Source organism: Salmo salar, chromosome 13, assembly GCF_965601325.2.
Source record: "Salmo salar chromosome 13, fSalSal1, whole genome shotgun sequence".
NCBI classification, from domain to species: domain Eukaryota; kingdom Metazoa; phylum Chordata; class Actinopteri; order Salmoniformes; family Salmonidae; genus Salmo; species Salmo salar.
The window spans coordinates 97,173,810-97,192,133 of NC_138303.1; the positions used below are offsets into that span (position 1 = coordinate 97,173,810).

At 45.2% G+C, this 18,324-nt stretch overlaps 1 pseudogene; it reads left to right on the forward strand.

Annotated features, from left to right (window-relative positions):
* LOC106568240 (pumilio homolog 3-like) overlaps positions 1–18,324 on the forward strand; it is a 29,518-nt pseudogene that overhangs the window by 477 nt on the left and 10,717 nt on the right.

Sequence of the window (18,324 nt, forward strand, 5' to 3'; positions counted from 1 at the left end):
CCTTCCGTCTTTGAGAACATGTATTTCCATTGTTAGAGTGGTCCCTCGACTATCTTGTCAATAGAATAGACAATATTTGGTTCAGTTCCAACATGGAAAGAGATGCCATTTCCCATGCTGCCATCAACCTGTGAATAGTTTTGTGAAAGTCTATCAAGGGGGCATTATTAGAACATCTCTGGTTTTGTTTTGCTGATGAAATGTTTCACTTCTTCTCTTTACCTGTTCAGGTATGTTACCAACCTATAGTGACATGCATCTGGCTCCCTTCACTGACGATCAGCTCTACATCGAGCACCATGGACGCTCCAGCTTCTGGTGAGAGAAAAAAACAACACATGAGCAATGGCAAAAAAATACAAATTAATTACAGGAAATGAGCTCCAAAACAAAAAATAAATAAAAGTAGAATAGCAGGAAATTAGCTCTAAAAATGCTAATTTCTCTCAGCCTCGTGGCAAAATGTGTAGAATAGCATGAGATTAGCTATAACATTGCACATTTTTCTCTCTGTCCCATGGCAAAATGTGTAGAACTGTAGGGAGTTAGATGTTTCCCCCAAAACTGCGATATGCCAATGTAATCAGCCACCCACAGCTCCAGGTCCTACTGGAACTGGGCTATGAACCCAGCCTAGCGGGTTTCCTGTCAATGTAAAATCACAGGGAGTCTTTTCAAATCAAACTTTGTCATTTGCGCCAAATACAACATGTGTAGAGCATACAGATTACTTTTCTCTCTGCAGGATGACAGTGTGGCTGTACACTGCTCCTAGTGAACCTCTGACTCACTGGTACCAGGTCCACTGTCTCTTCCAGACCTCTCTGTTTGGCAAGGTGAGAGACTGTCAGGAACTGTCCAGTTCATAGCCAACATGAGGTAAGCCGGAGAAGGACAGTGCCTGTACTATAGAAATGGAATGGGGGAAATTATGCTGAGATTACAGTGTTTTCTTTTCATTTCTACCAGGCAGAGGTACGACATTCACATCACAGCAGTCATTGATCAGTCAGGCTTCAAATCTGGCAACAGTTTAGAGCTAAAGAATCCTGCTGTTTGGATCCACAGTCATATCTTATTCTTCTCTCTGTATGGAGACTTCTGTAATGTTGCTCCATACATTTACACTTTGGCAGACACTCTTATCCAGAGCAACTTAAGGTAGTGGTTGCATACATTTTTGTCCATAGCAGGTCCATAGCAGACGCTAATAATCTCTTCATATCCTTTCAACGAATACAGCCTTTGGTAGAAGCAGGTATATGGTAGTATTGTTATTTCCTACTTGCCTAATGTGCTATGTTGCCTGGACTACACCTCTCTCTGTCCGCCTGTTTAGAGTACCTGGTTGGCTGTTGGTGTAAGAGCCTCCAGACAATGCAGTGTGGACAGACCCTACTGAGTAGAGCCAGTGCCACTGTGGCAGGCGGGCAGGGCACAAGCACCGGGACTATAGGCTTGGTAAAGTACACCTGAAGTGCCCTGTAGGATCAGTAGTGTAGTCAAAGAAATATCCCCTTTTAAGAAAGCACATAGTTCCATCCAACAGGAGTTTGACTTTGTTTCTTTGGGTAAAAATGCATTTTCCTTTCAAAGACATGCCTGAAGTGATCACCACCACTTCAATCAAGTTCCATGTCCTTCACCATAAAACCACAGTTTAAAACATGTCCATGAAAGAACTTTGAATGTACATTATAATATGTTTATTTCATATAATCATAGCTATGAGTAGCCAAAGCTATACATGTCATGCATTATAGAGTGTACAGGGACATCAAGTGGAAAGAAGGGGATCTGCAGTACCAATGTACTAAAGAGATAAATATGTTTGTTAACCTGTAATACAAAACCAACAAACGTGTGTTATCCATAACAATAAGCTCCCATTACTTCTAATCAACTAAGATCTGGTTCCAGTTCGTTCCCTGGCTCGTTAGCTCTTACCTCAGTTTGAAGGGACTGGATAGGGGGAAACAAAATGGTGAGTGACTTGGGCTATTCAGGGGATAGATGGAGCCATGACTACATCAAATCAAATGTTATTGATCACATACACATAGTTAGCAGATGTTAATGCGAGTGTAGCAAAATGCTTGTGCTTCTAGTTCCAACAGTGCAGTAATATCTAACAAGTAATCTAACAATTCCCCAACAACTACCTAATACACACAGACATCTAAAGGGGTGAGTGAGAATATGTACATAAAAGTATACGGATGAGCGATGACCGAGTGGCATAGGCAAGGTGCAGTAGATGGTATAAAATACAGTATATACATGTGATATGAGTAATGTAAGATATGTAAACATTATTAAAGTGGCATTGTTTAAAGTGACTAGTGATCCATTGATTAAAGTGTCCAGTGATTGGGTCTCAATGTAGGCAGCCGCCTCTCTGCGATAGTGACTGCTGTTTAGCAGTCTGATGGCCTTGAGATAGAAGCTGTTTCTCAATCTCTCGGTCCCAGTTTTGTTTGGACCTGTACTGACCTCGCCTTCTGGATGATAGCGGTGTGAACAGGCAGTGGCTCGGGTGGTTGTTGTCCTTGATGATCTTTTTGGCCTTCCTGTGACATCAGGTGCTGTAGGTGTCCTGGAGGGCAGGTAGTTTGCCCCCGGTGATGCGTTGTGCAGACCGCACTATCCTCTGGAGAGGCTCGCGGTTGAAGGGCAGTGGAGTTGCCGTACCAGGCTGTGATACAACTCGACAGGATGCTCTTGATTGTTCCACCTTCTCCACTGCTATCCCTTCGATGTGGATAGGGGGGTGCTCCCTCTGCTGTTTCCTGAAGTCATTCGCCTATTCAGGGGATAGATAGAGCCGTGACTACATTTACAGTACGTATATCACAGTTATTTCTCTAACCACAAATATATCATAAATGTTCTATGCTACAGGTCTGCAAGAGCCAAAGGGCCGTATACGTATTGTTATAGTATTGTCCCAATCAAAAACATCCTATGCATTTTACGGCAGTCAGGACGTTTTCTGATTGGAAGGCTCATGCCTTAAATCGTTATGTTCAGAATGCATGGGAAGGTAGGTAACCGTGTGTATTCTATCTGATGTGTAGGAAAATGTTCAAGTAATATTGTTGGCATGTTTCTTTTGTCAGTGAAAAATGTATCGTTATTGCACATCATACCTTATCTGTTCAGTTCTCTCTGGCCTGCCAGGGTTGGTAGCAAGTCAGCTGAACGCTAGCTAGCTATGTACTGCTTCTGTATTTAACTGGAAAACACAACACATGCAGTATACAAGCTGGAACTATGATTAGTAAATAATGTAAGCTGCAACTACCTACTGATCATGCGGTTTGTCTCCCTTTCTTTTAAATAGTCAGTTCTTGAGAATGGAACCTAAAAATAAACCCGTTTCCCCAAAAGATGGCAAGAAGTTCATACAGAACGGAAAAGGTAATGAATTGTTTTTGTGTGTGGTAATGTTAGTGGTAGAAGTAGTAATACTATTGTCGTGTCTTTGGCATCATTAAAACGGAAGACATGTTTATCAAATAACTCTGCAATTATTATTATTATTATTATTCCCTGTAGCTCAGTTGGTAGAGCATGGTGTTTGCAACACCAGGGTTGTGGGTTCGTTTCCCACGGGGGGCCAGCACAGAAAAAAAAATGTATGAAATGTATGCATTCACTACTGTAAGTCGCTCTGGATAAGAGCGTCTGCTAAATGACTAAAATGTAAAATGTAAATGTAATTAACTAGAAGGTCGGGGCACCAAGGAAAATATTCAGATTACAAAGTTATAATTTTCCTAATATAACTTTCAGATATTAGTATCTGATCGATTAGTCTCCTTTAATGATGTTAGTTTACCTCACGTCAATCTCATTCCAAACGTCGTAAATTGTTGGTTATATGCACGAACCCAGTCTTCACTATGAGTCATCCATACATCAATTGTCTTAAAATAATTTATTTACTAACTAAATAATTCACAGAAATGTATAACAAACAGATATGGTTACAAGGAAATGATAGGAGAATGTGCCCTAGTGGGCTAAACCGGCATGGCGGCTTGTTACACAAAGAAAGGGGGTTGGGCTTGAATGAAAGAGTGGGAAGACTGAGGAACACAGAAAGCAGCAATGCTATTGTAAATACAGTATCGTATGCTTTCTAAATTACCGCCCATTTGGAAAAGGAAAATGCAATAAATATTTACTCTGAGCTGCGCTTCGGTAGGTTGGTCGTAGATGCTGGCCAGGTTGGCCAACAGAGATCTTCCTGTCCTCGGAAGAATGTCACTGGTGGTAAAATGGATACGTTGTAGTATCTTCGTTGTGTGTTAGACTGGGTACATCGTCTGTCCTTTCCTAGCCCACGTCTACAGCGGCCGCTGCTAACTCAACGGCTAGTATTCACTACAGAAGTATCACTTCTTCTTTGAACCCTTAGTGAATAAGGGTTCAAAGTTCATACCATTCGCAACCAAAGCTCACGCTGAGGTTGGCTTAGTTCTGTACTTGACATGTGTGTCCTTTTAACGCAGAGGCTGCAGACCTCACGTACCCGGAACAGACCGGTTACATTTTGTCACTGACTTATATAGTGGCGAGGGGAGAAGGGTGTGTTTCATCATTTATAACCCCTGTCTCTTCACAGGGGCGGGCCACTGATTGGTCAGGGCTCTTTCCTTATGAAAACCCAATTCTCTCATTTGGAAGCTAAAATTACATTTAATCTCCTAACAAACAGTTTCAATATCAAACATTTAAATTGCACAACAATTCCATGTGAATCTGATAACTAGAATGTGTAGACTTTCCCAGGTACAGTTTATGTCGTCCTGTCATCAGTCATAATGTCTCAGATGACAACCGAACTGACATCCATACTCATTAAGTACCTGGTATATTTCCAACTGGTTCTATTACCAAAATATGGTTCCTTTCCTCCCACTTGTTTGATGTTCCCAGACTCTCTATATTTAACAAAGGCTATTCAACTTGGCCATGTGCTGTTATAATCTCCACCCGGCACAGCCAGAAGAGGACTGGCCACCCCTCATAGCCTGGTTCCTCTCTAGGTTTCTTCCTAGGTTTTGGCCTTTCTAGGGAGTTTTTCCTAGCCACCGTGCTTCTACACCTGCATTGCTTGCTGTTTGGGGTTTTAGGCTGAGTTTCTGTACAGCACTTTGAGATATCAGCTGATGTAAGAAGGGCTATATAAATAAATTTGATTTGATTCATTTACATTTAAGTCATTTAGCAGACGCTCTTATCCAGAGCGACTTACAAATTGGTGCATTCACCTTATAATATCCAGTGGAACAACCACTTTACAATAGTGCATCTAAATCTTTTAAGGGGGGGTTAGAAGGATTACTTTATCCTATCCCAGGTATTCCTTAAAGAGGTGGGGTTTCAGGTGTCTCCGGAAGGTGGTGATTGACTCCGCTGTCCTGGCGTCGTGAGGGAGCTTGTTCCACCATTGGGGTGCCAGAGCAGCGAACAGTTTTGACTGGGCTGAGCGGGAACTGTGCTTCCTCAGAGGTAGGGAGGCGAGCAGGCCAGAGGTGGATGAACGCAGTGCCCTTGTTTGGGTGTAGGGCCTGATCAGAGCCTGAAGGTACGGAGGTGCCGTTCCCCTCACAGCTCCGTAGGCAAGCACCATGGTCTTGTAGCGGATGCGAGCTTCGACTGGAAGCCAGTGGAGAGAGCGGAGGAGCGGGGTGACGTGAGAGAACTTGGGAAGGTTGAACACCAGACGGGCTGCGGCGTTCTGGATGAGTTGTAGGGGTTTAATGGCACAGGCAGGGAGCCCAGCCAACAACGAGTTGCAGTAATCCAGACGGGAGATGACAAGTGCCTGGATTAGGACCTGCGCCGCTTCCTGTGTGAGGCAGGGTCGTACTCTGCGAATGTTGTAGAGCATGAACCTACAGGATCGGGTCACCGCCTTGATGTTAGTGGAGAACGACAGGGTGTTATCCAGGGTCACGCCGAGGCTCTTAGCACTCTGGGAGGAGGACACAAGGGAGTTGTCAACCGTGATGGCGAGATCATGGAACGGGCAGTCCTTCCCCGGGAGGAAGAGCAGCTCCGTCTTGCCGAGGTTCAGCTTGAGGTGGTGATCCGTCATCCACACTGATATGTCTGCCAGACATGCAGAGATGCGATTCGCCACCTGGTTGTCAGAAGGGGGAAAGGAGAAGATTAATTGTGTGTCATCTGCATAGCAATGATATGAGAGACCATGTGAGGATATGACAGAGCCAAGTGACTTGGTGTATAGCGAGAATAGGAGTGGGCCTAGAACAGAGCCCTGGGGGACACCAGTGGTGAGAGCACATGGTGCGGAGAGAGATTCTCGCCACGCCACCTGGTAGGAGCGACCTGTCAGGTAGGACGCAATCCAAGCGTGGGCCGCGCCGGAGATGCCCAGCTCGGAGAGGGTGGAGAGGAGGATCTGATGGGTCACAGTATCAAAGGCAGCAGATAGGTCTAGAAGGATGAGAGCAGAGGAGAGAGAGTTAGCTTTAGCAGTGCGGAGAGCCTCCGTGACACAGAGAAGAGCAGTCTCAGTTGAATGCCCAGTCTTGAAACCTTACTGATTAGGATCAAGAAGGTCATTCTGAGAGAGATAGCAAGAGAGCTGGCCAAGGACGGCACGTTCAAGAGTTTTGGAGAGAAAGGAAAGAAGGGATACTGGTCTGTAGTTGTTGACATCGGAGGGATCGAGTGTAGGTTTTTTCAGAAGGGGTGCAACTCTCGCTCTCTTGAAGACGGAAGGGACGTAGCCAGCGGTCAAGGATGAGTTGATGAGCGAGGTGAGAAGGTCTCCGGAAATGGTCTTGAGAGGATGGGATAGGGTCAAGTGGGCAGGTTGTTGGGCGGCCGGCCGTCACAAGACGCGAGATTTCATCTGGAGAGAGAGGGGAGAAAGAGGTCAAAGCACAGGGTAGGGCAGTGTGAGCAGGACCAGCGGTGTCGTTTGACTTAGCAAACGAGGATCGGATGTCGTCAACCTTCTTTTCAAAATGGTTGACGAAGTCATCCGCAGAGAGGGAGGAGGGGGGGGGGGAGGGGGATTCAGGAGGGAGGAGAAGGTAGCAAAGAGCTTCCTAGGGTTAGAGGCAGATGCTTGGAGTTTAGAGTGGTAGAAAGTGGCTTTAGCAGCAGAGACAGAAGAGGAAAATGTAGAGAGGAGGGAGTGAAAGGATGCCAGGTCCGCAGGGAGGCGAGTTTTCCTCCATTTCCGCTCGGCTGCCCGGAGCCCTGTTCAAAGGTCCTTCAGTAGGGTCAGAGAGAGAGGGGAAGGGAGAAAGGTATTTATGGGGGGGGAGAGGGCATAAATCTTACCCACAGGCCAACGTCATGACACTATTAACGTTCAATATTGGTTTAATGATGCCCGGGATAAAATAACTTATAGGCCTAACTGACTATCTACAAATTCTTTTCGGAAGGTACAAGTAAACCTGGGACCAAACCAACAGGAAAAAGGCCATTCAAACCACACAGTGGAGAAAAAGGCAAGATGTTTGAGAAGACTATAGGAAATGGGACTCCACAGAAATTCCTGAACAAAAAACACCAATAAGAGGCACTATACCACCTATATGAAACACTTCAAAAACAATTCTTCACTCATGCCTAATGAGTGGAGAGTTTTTAAATAGAACATCCACCTGCATTCTGTCTGGAGAAGACTAAGTTCAAGATGACCACCCATAAGTCAACGTTTTATCTGCTGTATAGCACATCTCTATTTTGCATTCAAGCCTCCGTTTTGGATTTATTCATTTTTTTTCTTGACAGTGTGCAGTTCTCCATCACTTACAATAGAGAATTTGCCATCCACTGAAATGCTTGGACAGACAATGACTGTCAATACTTGAATACTATAAAACAGTTGAGCACAATACTTATTCAAATTAGTTTTCAGTGCATGACATCCAAATGCTCAACTCAAGTTTGCAGATAAAGTTAACTTTTTTTTTCTTATTCAGATAGCATTTGCCCACGACTCCAGAGTCCTCCAGTGTTTAATCCAGTCTGGAAACAAGCAAAGACAAGGTTTTTGATTAACTCAAAGGTCAGTAGTTTGTTCTGTTGTTGTTCTGAGTATTTATTTTAATTTTAATTTAACCTTGATTTAACTAGGTAAGTCAGCAATGAATCAGTTGTTTTTCTCGTGCCAATCACAATGCTCTGTATCTCAATAATGTTGTCCTGTTCCGTAGATGATATAGTCGACCTGAGTAAATCAAAGTATGCCAGAAATATTGTAAAGAAGTTTTTAATGTATGGGTAAGTGAGCCTTTTGCCACCTCAAATGTTGCATATACATAAAGTCGTAGCACTAGCAATACAGGTAGTATTTTCATATCATCCGATCTTATGCTGACATTAGCATTAGATCCTGGCAGGAAAGCTGGCCAAAATAGTCAAAACAAAATAAGGGTAATCTTGTTGATTAAATCTGTACATGATTCAACAGTAGACCTTCATGATCGCATTTCAAATGAATAATGCCATGCAGCTTGATCTAGTCTGTGGTTGAATTCCCTGATCATTTGCTTAGACATTGACATGGGGAAATCAAGTCAATAATTCAAAACTCCACTCATTGTAACCTTCACTGTAATCCTGACCTTGGCTGAAGATACCAGCTGTTTTGACTATAATCTGATTCATGGTTCAGATATTAAAAAGGATGGGGACATGCTATCCCAGTATGAAGACATATCTTGTAGGATGAATATAAAGGTCCTCATTTGATTGAGTCTCTTCTCACTACTAGTTTATCTGGCATGCAGTGAGGTTTACAGATGAAATAAGTAATCCCGGTTTCTGAATGGAAAATCTGACGTCTGGTATGTGTATCGTGTCCCACAGGAGCGAAGAGCAGGTTGCAGGTGTGATGGTGGGCTTCAAGGGAAAAGTGAGACAGATGCTGTGTCACTCTGATGTGTTGTCGGTGGTGGAGTATGCTTACAACGAAAAGGCTATCCTCAGACTCATGCTCACAGAGGAGCTCTACGGAACCACATTCCAAGTCTTCAAGGTCAGGACACCTCCAACACCTCTCCCACTGCACTGTAGCAAAGTGGAGTTCTAAGCAGTACTGGAGTTCTCCAACACCTCTCTAGTTCAGTGAAAGTCTTGATAATCACGTTACCAAGAAATCCTCTTTCCGATTTCTTGTCCCTGAATATCTGCTGGTGTGGATGATATGCAGAATGTGACTGACAGTTTGTTTGTTCCCAGTAGGCAGTGTGCCCCACGCTAGAGGTGCTGGAGGCTAACCCAGACAAGGTTAATGGCATTTTTGAGGAAATGAAACTGATCCATGGCCACAAAGTGAGTATTATTGAGCACACACACCTCTAACCATTCACTCTGCACACAGGAAACGTTCAAATAAATCACAATACTGCTTTTGATTTCTGTCCATGTTATCTTCTCCCGTAGAGAGGCTGTGATCAAACATTCTCTGGTGCACAAAGTGTTTCTGGACTTTACCCTGCATGCCACAGCCAAACAAAGGACTGTAAGTAGAACCAGCAATGACTGTAGAAATTACTGAGGGAATCCTACCATGTTTCTAAAACCATTTTGATCATGTAACTTAACAGGAAATGATTGGGTCGATAAGGGAGTCTGTTGTATATGGCCCACACCCACGATGGAGCTAGAGTCGCAATGCACTGCCTGTGGCATGGGACACCTAAGGTGAGTATTCACCCAGTAATTCTGAATCCAAGATGGCGTAGCAGTCAGACGTCTTTGTCCTGTCGTGTCCCTTGTATATATCTTTTTACATTTTTTTCTTCACATATCTTTTTAAAATATTTTCCTAAACCTCAACTTTTAAATATTCTCCTGCAACCCGCCTCACCCAATGTGGCGTGGATCTGTTTTTTTCTAAAGTATTTCTATTTACTTCGGATCTGGAATCCCTCAACTGAAGCTAGCCAGCTAACTACCTACCAGCTATCAGTCAGCAAACCATTGCTAGCGGTCATCAGTATAAACACACATGTTTCCGGTTTTCCGGTCACCTGTTTCCGGTCACAACTTGCAGACTTGTTTACGCTGCTATGCATTTTGTTGCCGATCTTACTTTGCTACCTGACGGATTTTTACTTTTTCATTACCGTATATTTTTACTTTTTCCCTCACTCAACTTTTTTCATTCAACTTTTTCACCCCGGAGGTTTTATCTGGACATGGTTCGTCAGGACTTCAAACAGCCGAAGCTAAGTAACATTAACATGATGCCTTCTAATTGCAGTCGTTGTACTTATAATATACAGGAGAACGATCGCCTTACGGCAAGGATAGCTGTGCTGCAAGCCCAGCTTCTGACGCAATCGTTAGGCAAGGGTAATTTCAGTGTAGGAAAGGATGAAACAGCGTCTGTGCCACCAGTAAGTACAGATAGTAATGTTAGTATAAACCCCCTCGCACGGTCCCCGCAGCCGGACAACTTTCTCATGGCTTCTGGAGGGAAACACTGTAGGAATGCTCAACCGGTGTCGCTTATTCAGCCGACAGAAACTTTCAACCGGTTCTCCCCATTAAGCGAGTCGGAGTCGGAGGCCGAGACTTCTCTGGTCTCTACTCCTCCCGTTGTGGGGTCTGAGACGCCGACGGCTCCCACCATTAGCTATGACAAATTGAAAACCCTAGTCATTGGCGACTCCATTACCCACAGGATTAGACTTAAAACTAATCATCCAGCGATCATACACTGTTTACCAGGGGGCAGGGTTACCGACGTTAAGGCTAATCTAAAAATGGTGCTGGCTAAAGCTAAAACTGGCGAGTGTAGAGAGTATAGAGATATTGTTATCCACGTCGGCACCAACGATGTTAGGATGAAACAGTCAGAGGTCACCAAGCGCAACATAGCTTCAGCGTGTAAATCAGCTAGAAAGATGTGTCGGCATCGATTAATTGTCTCTGGCCCCCTCCCAGTTAGGGGGAGTGATGAGCTCTACAGCAGAGTCTCACAACTCAATCGCTGGTTGAAAACGGTTTTCTGCCCCTCCCAAAAGATAGAATTTGTAGATAATTGGCCCTCTTTCTGGGACTCACCCACAAACAGGACCAAGCCTGGCCTGTTGAGGAGTGACGGACTCCATCCTAGCTGGAGGGGTGCTCTCATCTTATCTACGAACATAGACAGGGCTCTAACTCCTCTAGCTCCACAATGAAATAGGGTGCAGGCCAGGCAGCAGGCTGTTAGCCAGCCTGCCAGCTTAGTGGAGTCTGCCACTAGCACAGTCAGCGTAGTCAGCTCAGCTTTCCCCATTGAGACCGTGTCTGTGCCTCGATCTAGGTTGGGCAAAATTAAAAATGGCGGTGTTCGCTTTAGCAATCTCACTAGTATAAAGACCTCCTCCATTCCTGCCATTATTGAAAGAGATTGTGATACCTCACATCTCAAAATTGGGTTACTTAATGTTAGATCCCTCACTTCCAAGGCAGTTATAGTCAATGAACTAATCACTGATCATAATCTTGATGTGATTGGCCTGACTGAAACATGGCTTAAGCCTGATGAATTTACTGTGTTAAATGAGGCCTCACCCCCTGGTTACACTAGTGACCATACCCCCCGTGCATCCGGCAAAGGCGGAGGTGTTGCTAACATTTACAATAGCAAATTTCAATTTACAAAAAAAAAAAACAATGACGTTTTCGTCTTTTGAGCTTCTAGTCATGAAATCTATGCAGCCTACTCACTCACTTTTTATAGCTACTGTTTACAGGCCTCCTGGGCCATATGCAGTGTTCCTCACTGAGTTCCCTGAATTCCTATCGGATCTTGTAGTCATAGCAGATAATATTCTAATTTTTGGTGACTAACATTCACATGGAAAAGTCCACAGACCCACTCCAAAAGGCTTTCGGAGCCATCATCGACTCAGTGGGTTTTGTCCAACATGTCTCTGGACCTACTCACTGCCACAGTCATACTCTGGACCTAGTTTTGTCCCATGGAATAAATGTTGTGGATCTTAATGTTTTTCCTCATAATCCTGGACTATCGGACCACCATTTTATTACGTTTGCAATCGCAACAAATAATCTGCTCAGACCCCAACCAAGGAGCATTAAAAGTCATGCTATAAATTCTCAGACAACCCAAAGATTCCTTGATGCTCTTCCAGACTCCCTCTGCCTACCCAAGGACGTCAGAGGACAAAAATCAGTTAACCACCTAACCGAGGAACTCAATTTAACCTTGCGCAATACCCTAGATTCAGTTGCACCCCTAAAAACTAAAAACATCTGTCATAAGAAACTAGCTCCCTGGTATACAGAAAATACACGAGCTCTGAAGCAAGCTTCCAGAAAATTGGAACGGAAATGGCGCCACACCAAACTGGAAGTCTTCCGACTAGCTTGGAAAGACAGTACCGTGCAGTATCGAAGAGCCCTCACTGCTGCTCGATCATCCTATTTTTCCAACTTAATTGAGGAAAATAAGAACAATCCGAAATTTCTTTTTGATACTGTCGCAAAGCTAACTAAAAAGCAGCCTTCGCAAATGGAGGATGGCTTTCACTTCAGCAGTAATACATTTATGAACTTCTTTGAGGAAAAGATCATGATCATTAGAAAGCAAATTACAGACTCCTCTTTAAATCTGGGTATTCCTCCAAAGCTCCATTGTCCTGAGTCTACACAACTCTGCCAGGACCTAGGATCAAGGGAGATACTAAAGTGTTTTAGTACTATATCTCTTGACACAATGATGAAAATAATCATGGCCTCCAAACCCTCAAGCTGCATACTGGACCCTATTCCAACTAAACTACTGAAAGAGCTGCTTCCTGTGCTTGGCCCTCCTATGTTGAACATAATAAATGGCTCTCTATCCACCGGATGTGTACCAAGCTCACTAAAAGTGGCAGTAATAAAGCCTCTCTTGAAAAAGCCGAATCTTGATCCAGAAATTATAAAAAAAACTATCGGCCTATATCGAATCTTCCATTCCTCTCAAAAATTTTAGAAAAAGCTGGTGCACAGCAACTCACTGCCTTCCTGAAGACAAACAATGTATACGAAACGCTTCAGTCTGGTTTTAGACCCCATCCTAGCACTGAGACTGCACTTGTGAAGGTGGTAAATGACCTTTTAATGACGTCAGACCGAGGCTCTGCATCTGTCCTCGTGCTCCTAGATCTTAGTGCCGCTTTTGATACCATCGATCACCACATTCTTTTGGAGAGATTGGAAACCCAAATTGGTCTACATGGACAAGTTCTGGCCTGGTTTAGATCTTATCTGTCGGAAAGATATCAGTTTGTCTCTGTGAATGGTTTGTCCTCTGACAAATCAATTGTAAATTTCGGTGTTCCTCAATGTTCCGTTTTAGGACCACTATTGTTTTCACTATATATTTTACCTCTTGGGGATGTCATTCGAAAACATAATGTTCAATTTCACTGCTATGCGGACGACACACAGCTGTACATTTCAATGAAACATGGTGAAGCCCCAAAATTGCCCTCGCTAGAAGCCTGTGTTTCAGACATAAAGAAGTGGATGGCTGCAAACTTTCTACTTTTAAACTCGGACAAAACAGAGATGCTTGTTCTAGGTCCCAAGAAACAAAGATATCTTCTGTTGAATCTGACAATTAATCTGGATGGTTGTACAGTCGTCTCAAATAAAACTGTGAAGGACCTCGGCGTTACTCTGGACCCTGATCTCTCTTTTGAAGAACATATCAAGACTGTTTCAAGGACAGCTTTTTTCCATCTACGTAACATTGCAAAAATCAGAAACTTTCTGTCCAAAAATGATGCAGAAAAATTAATCCATGCTTTTGTTACTTCTAGGCTGGACTACTGCAATGCTCTACTTTCCGGCTACCCGGATAAAGCACTAAACAAACTTCAGTTAGTGCTAAATACGGCTGCTAGAATCCTGACTAGAACCAACAAATTTGATCATATTACTCCAGTGCTAGCCTCCCTACACTGGCTTCCTGTTAAGGCAAGGGCTGATTTCAAGGTTTTACTGCTAACCTACAAAGCATTACATGGGCTTGCTCCTACCTATCTTTCCGATTTGGTCCTGCCGTACATACCTACACGTACGCTACGATCACAAGACGCAGGCCTCCTAATTGTCCCTAGAATTTCTAAGCAAACGGCTGGAGGTAGGGCTTTCTCCTATAGAGCTCCATTTTTATGGAATGGTCTGCCTACCAATGTGAGAGACGCAGACTCAGTCTCAACCTTTAAGTCTTTACTGAAGACTTATCTCTTCAGTAGGTCCTATGATTAAGTATAGTCTGGCCCAGGAGTGTGAAGGTGAACGGAAAGGCTGGAGCAACGAACCGCCCTTGCTGTCTCTGCCTTGCCGGTTCCCCTCTTTCCACTGGGATTCTCTGCCTCTAACCCTTTTACAGGGGCTGAGTCACTGGCTTACTGGTGTTCTTCCATGCCGTCCATGGGAGGGGTGCGTCACTTGAGTGGGTTGAGTCACTGACGTGGTCTTCCTGTCTGGGCTGGCGCCCCCCCCCCCTTGGGTTGTGCCATGGCGGAGATCGTTGTGGGCTATACTCGGCCTTGTCTTAGGACGGTAAGTTGGTGGTTGGAGACATCCCTCTAGTGGTGTGGGGGCTGTGCTTTGGCAAAGTGGGTGGGGTTATATCCTGCCTGTTTGGCCCTGTCCGGGGGTATCATCGGATGGGGCCACAGTGTCTTCTGATCCCTCCTGTCTCAGCCTCCAGTATTTATGCTGCAGTAGTTTGTGTCGGGGGGCTAGGGTCAGTCTGTTACATCTGGAGTATTTCTCTTGTCTTATCCGGTGTCCTGTGTGAATTTAAATATGCTCTCTCTAATTCTCTCTTTCTGTCTTTCTCTCGGAGGACCTGAGCCCTAGGACCATGCCTCAGGACTACCTGGTATGATGACTCCTTGCTGTCCCCAGTCCACCTGGCCGTGCTGCTGCTCCAGTTTCAACTGTTCTGCCTGCGGCTATGGAACCCTGACCTGTTCACCGGACGTGCTTGTTGCACCCTCGACAACTACTATGATTATTATTATTTGACCATGCTGGTCATTAATGAACATTTTAACATCTTGACCATGTTCTGTTTTAATATCCACCCTGCACAGCCAGAAGAGGACTGGCCACCCCTCATAGCCTGGTTCCTCTCTAGGTTTCTTCCTAGGTTTTTGGCCTTTCTAGAGAGTTTTTCCTAGGGAGTTTTTCCTAGCCACCGTGCTTCTTTCACATGCATTGCTTGCTGTTTGGGGTTTTAGGCTGGGTTTCTGTACAGCACTTTGAGATATCAGCTGATGTACGAAGGGCTATATAAATAAATTTGATTTGATCAGCTAACCTTTAGCTCGGAAATCTCTCGCCAGTTTGAACAACGCGACTCAAACCAGAGCATAACGGAGCTATTATAATTTTTTTCCCCCATATCGCGGATTACTACCGCAAACTCTGAACATTTTCATCTGGATCTTCGCAACTAGCAAACCGCAATCCCGGGTGACTACTCCTGGCTGGCGTTTCCATCCCAGAGCAAGCACCAATTAGCCTGAAGCTAGACCGGCCAGGACTCCTGTGCTACCACCGAAGCCCACTCCTTGGCTACAATATCCGGACCCCTTCTACTGCCGGTACGGGGCACGGAACCCCGCTGATCCTCTACGACTGGAATAACGACATAATCTGCCCGAGGATTCCAACAGGCCCCTCAGGCGCGACGTCCGCTGGAGGCCCATTCTGCTAACCGCGGCCTACTAGCTACCTAGAGCTACTTGGAACCCTACTAATTCCACGACTGGTCTATCGACGTCCCCGCATGAAGAGGCAAAAACAGACTTACCCCCAGCGCGACGTCCCCCAAAGGCTAGCTTGCTAGCCCCGGTCTGCCAACTGCTAGCTTGCCTGCCCCGGTCTGCTAACTGCTAGCCCCGGTCTGCCAACTGCTAGCTTGCCTGCCCCGGTCTGCTAACTGCTAGCCCCGGTCTGCCAACTGCTAGCTTGCCTGCCCCGGTCTGCTAACTGCTAGCCCCGGTCTGCTAGCTTGCCAGCCCCGGTCTGCTAACTACTAGCTTGCCTGCCCCAGTCAGCTAACTGCTAGCTTGCCTGCCCCGGTCAGCTAACTGCTAGCTTGCCTGCCCCGGTCAGCTAACTGCTAGCTTGCCTGCCCCGGTCAGCTAACTGCTAGCTTGCCTGCCCCGGTCAGCTAACTGCTAGCTTGCCTGCCCCGGTCAGCTAACTGCTAGCTTGCCTGCCCCGGTCAGCTAACTGCTAGCTTGCCTGCCCCGGTCAGCTAACTGCTAGCTTGCCTGCCCCGGTCAGCTAACTGCTAGCTTGCCTGCCCCGGTCAGCTAACTGCTAGCTTGCCTGCCCCGGTCTGCTAACTGCTAGCTTGCCTGCCCCGGTCTGCTAACTGCTAGCTTGCCTGCCCCGGTCTGCTAACCCCGGTCTGCCAACTGCTTGCTTACTAACCCGGTCTGCTAACTGCTAGCTTGCCAGCCCCGGTCTGCTAACTGCTAGCTTGTTTAGCCCCGGCCTACTACAGTGTGGGAAAAAAGTATTTGTTCCCCTGCTGATTTTGTACGTTTGCCCACTGACAAAGAAATAATCAGTCTATAATTTTAATGGTAGGTTTATTTGAACAGTGAGACAGAATAACAACAAAAAAATCCAGAAAAACGCATGTCAAAAATGTTATAAATTGATTTGCATTTTAATGAGGGAAATAAGTATTTGACCCCCTCTCAATCAGAAAGATTTCTGGCTCCCAGGTGTCTTTTATACAGGTAACGAGCTGAAATTAACAGCACACTCTTAAAGGGAGTGCTCCTAATCTCAGTTTGTTACCTGTATAAAAGACACCTGTCCACAGAAGCAATCAATCAATCAGATTCCAAACTCTCCACCATGGCCAAGACCAAAGAGCTCTCCAAGGATGTCAGGGACAAGATTGTAGACCTACACAAGGCTGGAATGGGCTACAAGACCCATCGCCAAGCAGCTTGGTGAGAAGGTGACAACAGTTGGTGCGATTATTCGCAAATGGAAGAAACACAAAATAACTGTCAATCTCCCTCGGCCTGGGGCTCCATGCAAGATCTCACCTCGTGGAGTTGCAATGATCAAGATAACGGTGAGGAATCAGCCCAGAACTACACGGGAGGATCTTGTCAATGATCTCAAGGCAGCTGGGACCATAGTCACCAAGAAAACAATTGGTAACACACTACGCCGTGAAGGACTGAAATCCTGCAGCGCCCGCAAGGTCCCCCTGCTCAAGAAAGGAGTCTGAAGTTTGCCAATGAACATCTGAATGATTCAGAGGACAACTGAGTGAAAGTGTTGTCGTCAGATGAGCCCAAAATGGATCTCTTTGGCATCAACTCAACTCGCTGTGTTTGGAGGAGGAGGAATGCTGCCTATGACCCCAAGACTACCATCCCCACCGTCAAACATGGAGGTGGAAACATTATGCTTTGGGGGCGTTTTTCTGCTAAGGGGACAAGACAACTTCACCGCATCAAAGGGACGATGGACGGGGCCATGTACCGTCAAATCTTGGGTGCGAACCTCCTTTCCTCAGCCAGAGCATTGAAAATGGGTCATGGATGGGTATTCCAGCATGACAATGACCCAAAACACACGGCCAAGGCAACAAAGGAGTGGCTCAAGAAGAAGCACATTAAGGTAATGGAGTGGCCTAGCCAGTCTCCAGACCTTAATCCCATAAAAAATCTGTGGAGGGAGCTGAAGGTTCGAGTTGCCAAACGTCAGCCTCAAAACCTTAATGACTTGGAGAAGATCTGCAAAGAGGAGTGGGACAAAATCCCTCCTGAGATGTGTGCAAACCTGGTGGCCAACTACAAGAAATGTCTGACCTCTGCCAACAAGGGTTTTGCCACCAAGTACTAAGTCATGTTTTGCAGAGGGGTCAAATACTTATTTCCCTCATTAAAATGCAAATCATTTAATACAATTTTGGACATGCACTTTTTTGTTGTTATTCTGTCTCTCACTGTTCAAATAAACCTACCATTAAAATTATAGACTAATCATTTTTGTCAGTGGGCAAATGTACAAAATCAGCAGGGGATCAAATACATTTACATTTTAGTCATTTAGCAGACGCTCTTATCCAGAGCGAGTTACAGTAGTGAATGCATACATTTTTTTTTCTTTTTCGTACTGGTCCCCTGTGGGAATCGAACCCACAACCCTGGCATTGCAAACACAATGCTCTACCAACTAAGCCACACGGGACCAAATACTTTTTTCCCTCACTGTAACTGCTAGCATCGGCCTGCTAACTGTCTGAATCGCCGTGTCCCC